Source organism: Battus philenor, unplaced genomic scaffold (genome assembly GCF_028537555.1).
Source record: "Battus philenor isolate CCGP_79_NKW_IND1 unplaced genomic scaffold, ilBatPhil1.0.hap1 SCAF_22, whole genome shotgun sequence".
Taxonomy (NCBI): Eukaryota; Metazoa; Arthropoda; class Insecta; order Lepidoptera; family Papilionidae; genus Battus; species Battus philenor.
The window spans coordinates 11,582,107-11,592,421 of NW_027181685.1; the positions used below are offsets into that span (position 1 = coordinate 11,582,107).

Here is a 10,315-nt window from a genome sequence, read left to right on the forward strand (position 1 = left end):
CTAGTGTGTGGACTACTGATATGTGGATTAATAGTGTGTGGACTAATAGTCTGTGAGCTACTAGTGTGTGGACTAATTGTATGTGGACGACTAGTATGAGGAATACTGGTGTGTGGACTATTAGTGTATGGATTAATTGTGTGTGGATTATTGGTTTGTGGACTACTAGTGTGTGGACCACTGATATGTGGATTAATAGTGTGTGGACTAATAGTCTGTGAGCTACTAGTGTGTGGACTAATTGTATGTGGACGACTAGTATGTGGCATACTGGTGAATATCAATGCGGACTATTAGTGTATAGAGTATCCGCTTTTCACCAAATTGATTGCGAATAGGGTTCTGCAAGCATAAAACCAATACCGCTAATGTTAATGATATTAAGAATGAAGAATCATATTAATGGCATTCTTTAAGTACAGTTTAATTCCAACTGGAATCAAGAGTCTTTATATTGTTACCAAGTACAAGTTACAGAACCCTTTAAACAATAAACACGGAACAATATGATCAAGAAGTGCCGTGAACACGCGTGACCTTGAAGTTATTTATAGATTTTTGTATACGGTTTTCGGAAATTCTAACCGAGTACTATCTCGAACTTACTAGAACCTTCTCCGTAGTATAAATAGGTGTACTCCCCATGTAGAGATTTCAGTGTTGTTTTTCGAGTTATGAGATTAAGATTAGTGATACAAAGTAACGATTTGGTAAGTTATTTGGACAGTAATTTCTTGAGCGATTTGAAAGCGAAGGTATACTTTATGTTAAAGTAGGGTAACCATCTAATTTGTGAATAAAGGACTCCTTGTGAACCGGACCAATGGTGTTTCATTTCGAGTCAGAACCTACCCTACGTAACTATATTTCTTTAGCTGCCCCCCTTTGTTGTTGTCCTTTTTAATGTCCTCGTATTATTCATTTATTTATTTACACTTACCTTGCGGAAGTCCATCCTAAGTAAGAAAAGGACCAATATTTAGCCACTTCCGCACATGCAGTACCGCACGGAAAATAATGCGAATCACACAACCGCCACCACCAAATTACTCAACACGTGTTTCACCCCTCCACGGGGCATCCTCAGGAGTTATGTTACACCGACTAGTGCCAAACACAGAGTCTTCTATCACTCTGTGATTCGCATTGTTTGCCGCATACGCATTTATCAGCGGGCTGGCTGGCGGTGCACTTTGTTGCACGACTACCACTGCATGTGCGGAAGTGACTAAATATTGGTCCTTTTCTTACTTTTTTGTACACCATAAACAATAAAAGGAGGAAAAAAAAACAATATATATGGTACAAGAGACAGTCTTATCGCTCGAAGCGATCTCTACCAGACAACCTTTGGATAATACGTTATGAGTCTATAAATTAAAAAAATATATGGACAGCTAACACTACACAATAGTTCCTGTTAGAGCATTGATAAAAAGAAAATGTTTCCGCCCGGGATCGAACCGGGGACCTTGTGCGTGTGAAGCACACGTGATAACCGCTACACTACGGAAACTTGATGAAGTTCTGTTTATTATCTGGTAGCAAGCTGAAAAGTAAACTTTAAAAAGAGAAAGGTATTTTAATAACAATATATACTGCTCGCGCGCCCAGCGCCTGGCGCACAGTGGCCGTGGCAGTCGCTCTGTCCATGATCACCATCTCCGAGGAAGGGGTACGTCGAAATATGTCAACACACTCCGAACTACATCCAACTCTATTTTCACACGTAGATACGTACGTTTATGTACGTTATACGTTACGTATATATATGTAAATATATATATACGTAACGTATAACGGAAACTTGATAACATATTGCCTATTATATGGTACTAGATAAACACAAAACAAGATTAAAATCAACTTATAATTCTATAATATAACTTATAGTTCTAGAATAAAGACCTCAGATCGACAAGACGCAGTAAAGAACGCCCACAAAGGAAACGGAAGACTTTGTTCAGGTCGAATGATGTCGGATGGAGGCTGCTTTAAATCGATCCTGTTCCAAATAGATGGGTGAGGTAGTGCAAGTCCTGCAGCTGAAATAAGGACAACGATACCTACCCAGTTTCTAAAGTATACATATCATAACGGTTAAAATTTATATTATTTTGGTTGTTTTAAAACAGGATGTGCACAGGCAGGATCACGTTGGGGCTCGTAAACGAGATTAATGGCCTCCTATCACACCGAAATGCGAATTTATAATTTAAAAAGAACACAGGATTAAATTGGTTTTAGATGTAAAAACTTTAAAAGTGCGTAATATATCAAAAAAATAATGGTCAAGAGTCAAATTGGCATTCCAATCATATAGAACTAACAAGGAACTTGGTGAGGTTTGAAATTTTTTTATATGATTATTTTAACAAAAAACACAGTATGAAATATCCCATCCAAAAATCAATGGATTCAGAAATAATAATTAACATAATGATAATATAATAAGAAAAAGCCGTACAAAAATTCGAATTACCACAGATTAAAATTGATTATAGTTAATCTGTACCTGCAGAGTTTGTACTGCAAGAAGTTATTGGCCAGTTGCATTTCATTAAAAAAAAATGTAGCATAGGAGTATTCTATCATCATCACTTTATACAAGATGATTAGAAATACACAAATCAAAAAATATATAAAATGAATATGGCCATTTTATTATTAAAAAGAACGTGTATCAAATATTAGTTTTTCACATAAATGTCCTCTTTGGACAGCGAATGATTCTTCAAGTAACTTGACAGTTGCGTTAGGAACACCTTTTATGTATTCACTTTCATTGTGAAAACTCTAGTTTTCAACAGTATGATTTTAATGTAACATTCTACAAAATATTAATATGCAACAAAAATGACATTTATTACAAAAAACGTCTATTTTCTTCAAAGTATCAATTAAAATAAAAGTTTTCAAAACGACCTAATTTTGCAATAACAGGACTTTTAAAATTCAATTGGATAAATGATATTGTAAGTGAACCTAAGTAAGAAAAGGACCAATATATAAAGCTGGCATATAAATAACAAAGCGGTGACGCACTAATTGGTGTAACATTACTCCTGAGGATGCCCCGTGGAGGGGTGAAACACGTGTTGAGTGATTTAATGGTGGTAGTTGTGTAATTCGCATTGTTTGCCGCATACGCATTTATCAGCGGGCTGGCGGGCGGTGCACTTTATTGCACGACTACTGCTGCATAGCGGAAGTAGCTATATATTGGTCCTTTTCTTACTTAGAATGGACTCTCGCAAAATAACGCCTAAATCCATTAAATATGTAAGTGAACCGAAGTCGCGGGTAGTCTGAATGCGCCAGCGCAAGATCGATCATCGTGACGATCTTTAAGCAATCCTATGCCCTGCAGTGGGCATCCATCGGCTGAAAAGAATAATAATAACATTGCTTTTTATTATCACAAATATATTGTAAGTTTTAATTGATGAAAGTTGAATTATTTCATCAGTTTCAGCATCGAGTAACATCGACAAGTTACAGGATACCCGCAGTGTAATGATCAATAAAAATTTGAGCCTAGGAATTATCTATACCGGGATTTTCTGTAATTATATATGGCCACTTTAAAATACAAAAAATTGTCCACACGGTAGCCTTGCAATTCGAGAAGTCGTATTGTCCCATTTACACCGACTATACAAATCAATAAATGGAATTTAGTTACGCTTTTAAATTTATATTACTTTTATATGTTACTCTCTTGAATGTTATAAAAAATCACGTAACTTTCGCGAAACTCAGTGATCTTCACGGAACACAGATAAAAAAAAACGTTGATGACCCACAAAGTAATTTTTAGCTCTTAAGTACTAGCATGAAAAAAGTGATAACTTTTTAAAAATATAAATTATTTGTTACACTACGGTGTGATAGACGGCCGTTATAATTTGCTCCGCTAACGACACAACTCCGTTCCACTTCCGCTGGCTATATGAAATCCGGCGAAACTTTCACATATCAGCTTACTTAGAATTACAGATGGTGATATTCAATTGTTTTCTTCTCTCAGCATTGAGGCTTTCTGACCTGATAGCATCGGCAGCCTGATAACTGATCAAGTAGAAGTTCACCCCCTTTTTTATTGATTTTTAGAGAAAGTCTGTATAGATAAAAATATAGCAAAATATATGACAAAACAAGAGAACTTAATCTTTAGTCGATTGACGCCCACGCAATGTTTCCCCCAAAGTTTACCACGATTTGTGGTGGTCTTGCGTTGAACGCATTTAGCGACTCTCCGCGACCTTTGTATGTCTACCCATGACACGTCTACCAGATCGTGTCGGCATTGAAGAACCTCTCAACCCTAACGTCTATCGGTGTGCCTCCACTCCACTCCAGGTAGATTAGATAACATACTTATAACTCACTAAACAAAAAAAAACAATTTAAATATATTGTATATTTATAATACGAAAATAACTATTAAAATTGATTTATACTTGTGTAAATGATAATGGTTTTTGAGAATATCAAATTAAAATATGTTTCGCAGTTTACATGCGTTCTTGCAAGTACATCTTGGCAGTCTACTAACTATTATACATACCACTATATTATATATACCACTCAGCTGAGAGAAGTAAGATCCGTATCAAATAGCGGCAACCCTCTCCCAACTGTCTGCGCTTAGTAAAAGCGAAAAAACAAATTTTAACAAAACACTAGAGATACAAATTATAATTAACAAAAAAATCATCCAAATTCATCGATCAGTCATCAATCATCCATCCATATTCCTTAGATGTTCCGAACGGAATATTGTCCGTGTATATGTGTGTGTGGTGTGTTTTTGTGTGTGTCTGTGCAAAAGACAAACTGCGGCTTCTAGCGTTCAATGTCATGTCATATAAAATAGTAATAATTAAAACAAATAAAATCATAGGTGTTGAAAACAGACCACAACCCATTCACTGTGTCCCAAATTCATAAGCGATGTGTATTATTCCGACGCTTTCTGTACTTTAAGCGATTTTGTTTCAATGTCAATATACTGATATATAATAATAGTAATAAACTGATTATAATTAGTCTAGAAAACTTGGGTAATAAAAGTGGTTATTATATGTTATATATCTTAACATGGTTTCCGTAGTGTAGCGGTTATCACGTGTGCTTCACACGCACAAGGTCCCCGGTTCGATCCCGGGCGGAAACAGTTTTTTTGTAGTACAACACGTGAATTACCGATCTATGGATCAATATGAAGACTGTCAATGTTTACAATTAATGTATGATCTATAAGTTCTTCAGGAGTTTCAATGCGAAGGTTCTGCATTCAACCAAATATTACGCAAATAGTAAAAAAAAAGTTATTATATATGTAAAACTAACTTTTAATACTTTTAAATAATTATCTTCATATTAGCTGATAGATAACCACTGCAAAGTACAGCTGTGTGGTGAACAGAAAAAAAATCAAATGGTTTCATAAATAATAAATGACTTAATGATGATGTAAGAAAAAACGTTTTAAACAATTCGAATTATTCTTTCTCTTTTTTTCAGCCGATTAACTCTGCAAGACTTAGGCCTCTCCCAAACTTAGAGCGACTTTACAACGTCCGGACCCTGTCTCAGCTTACCGCGTGCTTCGCAGCATAGAGGTGGACGCGGTCTTGATCCAGCTCTTCACGGGGCACGGGGGATTGTCAGAGTACCTTCACCGGTTTAAGCTCAGAGAGGACACCCCGTGTTTCTGTGAACTGGGCATGGACCAGACCGTTGTCTACCTGGTAGCCCACTATTCCACATTCGGTGAACCCCCGGTCGACACCGAATGCTGGTTAAGCATGAAGATGGGCGAAGACTCTATGGCCTCGCTAATCAATGACGAGGATGCAAGACCAACGTTCCAAAACATATGCAGAACGATGGTCGAAAACGTGATAAAAAGAAACAATAGTTGAGCCAAAAGTTAAAAAAAAAATGTAAAAATTGGCAATTAAATAAAAAAGTAAATAAAACAATACATATATAAAAATTTACCTAGAATAGATTGTAATATTTAAAGCATGAGGAGGAGTAAAAATGGTATCGAATAAAAGAGAAACAGAAGAATTGTAGAAAGAAATAAAATAAAAGAATGAAAGATCATAGGAGGAACTATAGAAGAGAGATCTTTCATCGTACATCGACGGTCCACATAGTGGTGGGCATGCCCACGCCGCGTCTACCTTGTTGTCGCTACTATAGAACCTTTCGGACCCGTAGGCTGCAAAGGCGATGTGTGATGTTATATCGAATTATTTAAATGACCTAAAATAGTGCGTCAAATTTGGTCGAATACTAGTGGCCTGCCGACAGCAAAAATAATACTCTCGTATATTCGAAAAATATTGAATTCTGTTCCAGAATAAAACCAAAAAAAAATAATTACCTATACTTCTGGCGGCCGGACCGCCATTAGTTCATGATTTGAACGAGTGGCCCCTAGTCTTAATAAGTCTGTGCAACCATAATGTAGATTCTGTCTAATTTACTATATTTTGTTCTATCTATCCCTATGCACAGGAATAATTGGTAAGTTAATAGGCGAGAAATTATTCACTATTGTTAATGTTACAGTTTAAATTCTTTTACAAATAATCACTACAAACATATACATAATGTTTTTTTTTTTATATAGCCTCTGCTATCAGAGACTTCTCGTTCCCCTCTCTTGTGGACGGACAGAGTCATTTATTTTCTTTTAATAATTTTTTCACATCTTATTTTATTTCCGCACTATTCATCCATTCATCTTAAGTTCTTTCATTCTTTTTCTTACTTTCTACTAACCTTTTTATTCCATATTTCTATTTTCCGACTCCTTTATTCCGTCACCTCATTTCTTGTTTTTTATTATTATTATTATTTATTTTTGTTTTACAATTTTATTTATACTTATTATTTTATTAACAATTTTCTTAGGTCTTATTTCGTTCTGTGCATAATAATTGCACACGTTTACATGTACATACCTGCACCATTTTTAATATCTTTAATTTGAAATAAAAATATTTATAAAAAATTAAATAGTTTTTCCAATAACACATAATCCAATAATTTTTATAACCTATTAATAAGTTGTTCTTAAAAAAATTGGTAAAAGAAATTACTTTTGTAATGAACAAAAGTTTTATCTTTTACTCACTAGATGGAGCTAGTTGTATTTTAAGTCGTGATATGGTTTGGCTAAACCGCGACATCAAGTATATCCGACTTATGCCGCGTACCCTATCACTTACCATCAGGGAACTGTGTAAGGAGTCTAATGACTACCTAAATTTGTTTTTGTATAAGCCGTTTGTACTTACAATACGGTCTATATTGCTGTGCTATATAACGATATAGTATTACAACACGTTTTGTTAAGACTAGAAAAGTTAAAAAATAATAATAAAGTTTTAATACCTTCCAATCACGAAATGAACACTGAAATCTATTACAATTATTGTTTTTTATAGTCCAATAATTACTGACAATACAAAATATACAAGGATAAGATAGCTAACCATAAATGATTTTAAGTGTAGAAATTCTAATTTGAAAACGCTTTACATGAATATATTATCATTAAGTTATTTATTTTAACTTTACTCAAACCATTGCTCCGACCAGGTCTCTTAAAAGGCAGTGTGAATAGGCACAATACCCGGCGATATATATTGCACATCGACCTTTGGAAAGAGACAATCGGCCAATTTCGTTATCTAAAGCGTTATCTCTGTCGCTCAACCGACAAAACGTCACATAGGTAGTGTGGGACAGAGATAATGCTCTACAAAGCCGAAATTAGTAGATTGTCTCTTTCCAAAAGTCGATGTGCAATATTAATCGCCGGGTACTGTACTTGCTGAGTCTTCGACCACGTCCTCGCTTTACAAAAGTTAAATTGATGGTCAAAGGCGGACTAGTAAGCGATATAAAAGAGTTTTCTATGTACCATAGTACCATGGTGGAACCCAAGGCTTCAACGGAAGATGCAAAGAGCGTCTACGATGGCGTGACAAAATAGGAGGTCCATAATTCGTTCCAAAATTAATCTGCTTACGGTACTGAAGACCTAAAATGTTAACCTAATTTCAACTTTCAATTGCCAAACGAATTTACTTATAAATTTAAAGCATTTGAACTCTGTTTCACCTGATATTAAGTGATGATTAGGTCTACGATGCTACATGCTTGCCTAGATGAAACCTATTCACTCTTGAAGGCTCCTAAGTTATAGTTGGCCTTAACAATGACGCCGGTATGTTGTCCCTCTCTTTGGCACACGCTTGAAGGAATTTCAATCGTGTACAGATGTCGTGAATCCGTGCAACTTTTTATCCAATAAAAGAAAAAAAAAACAAATTACTCTCCAAAATGCAGTCTGTAGACTACAGATAAACTGGCAACATTTTACTGATGCTCCAAGCTTTAAAGATTAATACTCACCAAATGATTAGTACCAATGAACCTCTTCGCTCGTCTGTATGAAACGTTTGTATATATAGTAAACTAAATTTAACGGAAGTCGCAATTAACTTAATATATGCAAAAAGAATAAGAACAGGATAGCCAATAATTTCATCTCTTTTGAAAATTTTTCTTGAATCTTTTTATACAAAGATTCGTCCGTCGTGATTGTCAAGTTCGCGACAAAGGTTAACATTCATGTAAAAACATCGACCCGATCCATTAAGTTTATTTATTTAATACCTTTTCATACATTAAAATATTACATATCTATGTACTTTACCCGGCGATAAATACTGCACATCGATCTTTGGAAAGGGACAATCAGCTAATTTCGGTAGAGCGTTATCTCTATAGCACGAAATACAAACAGTCCAGTGTCAGTTACGAGTATTATTTGCTTCTTTTGATAATAATTTTTTTCTTTGTAAATAATACATCAATTTTTCTATAAGTGGTGGCTTTAAGTTGGGGTAAAATAAAATAAAAAAGCACTTTCTCTACCTACCTACTCTATATTTACTTTAGAACTAGAAATAAAATCAAGCTTTTTATATTTTTCTCTAGGCATCATAAGTTAATAAGTTTTATGGGCAACTGTTTACGGTATACACTTTATGTCATATATCTCAATTATCTTCTTATAAATTTAACAAATTCATTAACCCTTCTGAATTTGTTGTCAGAATTTTTTAGATCAGTTACTGTTTGAAAAACAAATTCAATCCGAATCTATTTTCTATCAAATCTCGGTTCTTCTGGCATTATTCACATGATGTACATACGTACTAACTATATATAATATTATGTGAATTATAAACTCGTCTCTTGATGGATATCTTGTTATATTGCACGGAAAAAAACACATCAGACAATTTGACATTAAACGTCACAGATGAGGAAATAAAGACACGTTATTTGTCAAACGCCACTTTTTTGTTCCATTGTCAATTATAGATCTGAGACATAGTTTAATTATAAAAGGATAAACCGGTTTACGGTTTACCTGTATCATAACAATTACCTAGTAATATGTTATGACCTAAATTCTAGAATATACCTTAGATTTTAGAGATGTTATTCTTCTTTCAGTCGATAGTCACCAAAGCCCGTGGTATATGAATAAACAAATTTTGTCATGTTTTTCATAGCAGATAATTTATATTGTTAAAATTATATCATGTCGACCTTTGCACTACACTCGCAGAGATCAGATTGATTACAATTACGTTTGTTTATTATTTATTCTCCTTGATTTGTTTATTTTAAAACGATGTTATGTATAAAATAACAATCACATTTTAAGCGAGTTTTCGTTTCGATAATAGATGGCGCCAGTCGTATTTTATAACACGTTATGGTTTAGCTGTTACTGAACTTACTGCGATAAACGTTTTAAAGTGACATCTAGTTCACGGAGCCTTCCGCTCCGTGAAATCAGTACCGATGAAGCTGTAAAAGCCTAAGGGCTAACAGCATTAACATCTTCAAAAACAATACAAATAATTTAAAGTGATCATTTATGAGCCAAGCATTATTTTTGGAAAGCAATCCACAGTCACGTGGTAAGGGTAAAATATTAAAATTCATACACATAACTTCATGAATGTATATAGATTTTACAAGCTGATTGGTGTGAAAGCTATGAGTGGTGACGATTTAGCTCATTTGTTAGCAAAAAGCTTTAATGATTTTACACCTATTTCCAATTATCCTGTATAAAGTGATGATCTACACTATACAATGCGACAGGCAAATAAATATTTAAATGAATATGTATGTATCTCTCGTATTAAATGCAAGAGAACGCTTAAAAATATAATGTAAATATTTTTACACGAAATAAAAAATC

General features: G+C 34.4%; 2 non-coding genes across 2 annotated transcripts; one reads left to right on the forward strand and one right to left on the reverse strand.

Moving 5' to 3' along the window:
• Positions 1 to 1,443: 1,443 nt before the first annotated feature.
• On the reverse strand, positions 1,444 to 1,516 carry TRNAV-CAC (transfer RNA valine (anticodon CAC)). Its single transcript has one exon. It is a non-coding gene; the product is annotated as a tRNA-Val (tRNA).
• A 3,590-nt stretch (positions 1,517 to 5,106) lies between these two features.
• On the forward strand, positions 5,107 to 5,179 carry TRNAV-CAC (transfer RNA valine (anticodon CAC)). Its single transcript has one exon. It is a non-coding gene; the product is annotated as a tRNA-Val (tRNA).
• Positions 5,180 to 10,315: the final 5,136 nt, after the last annotated feature.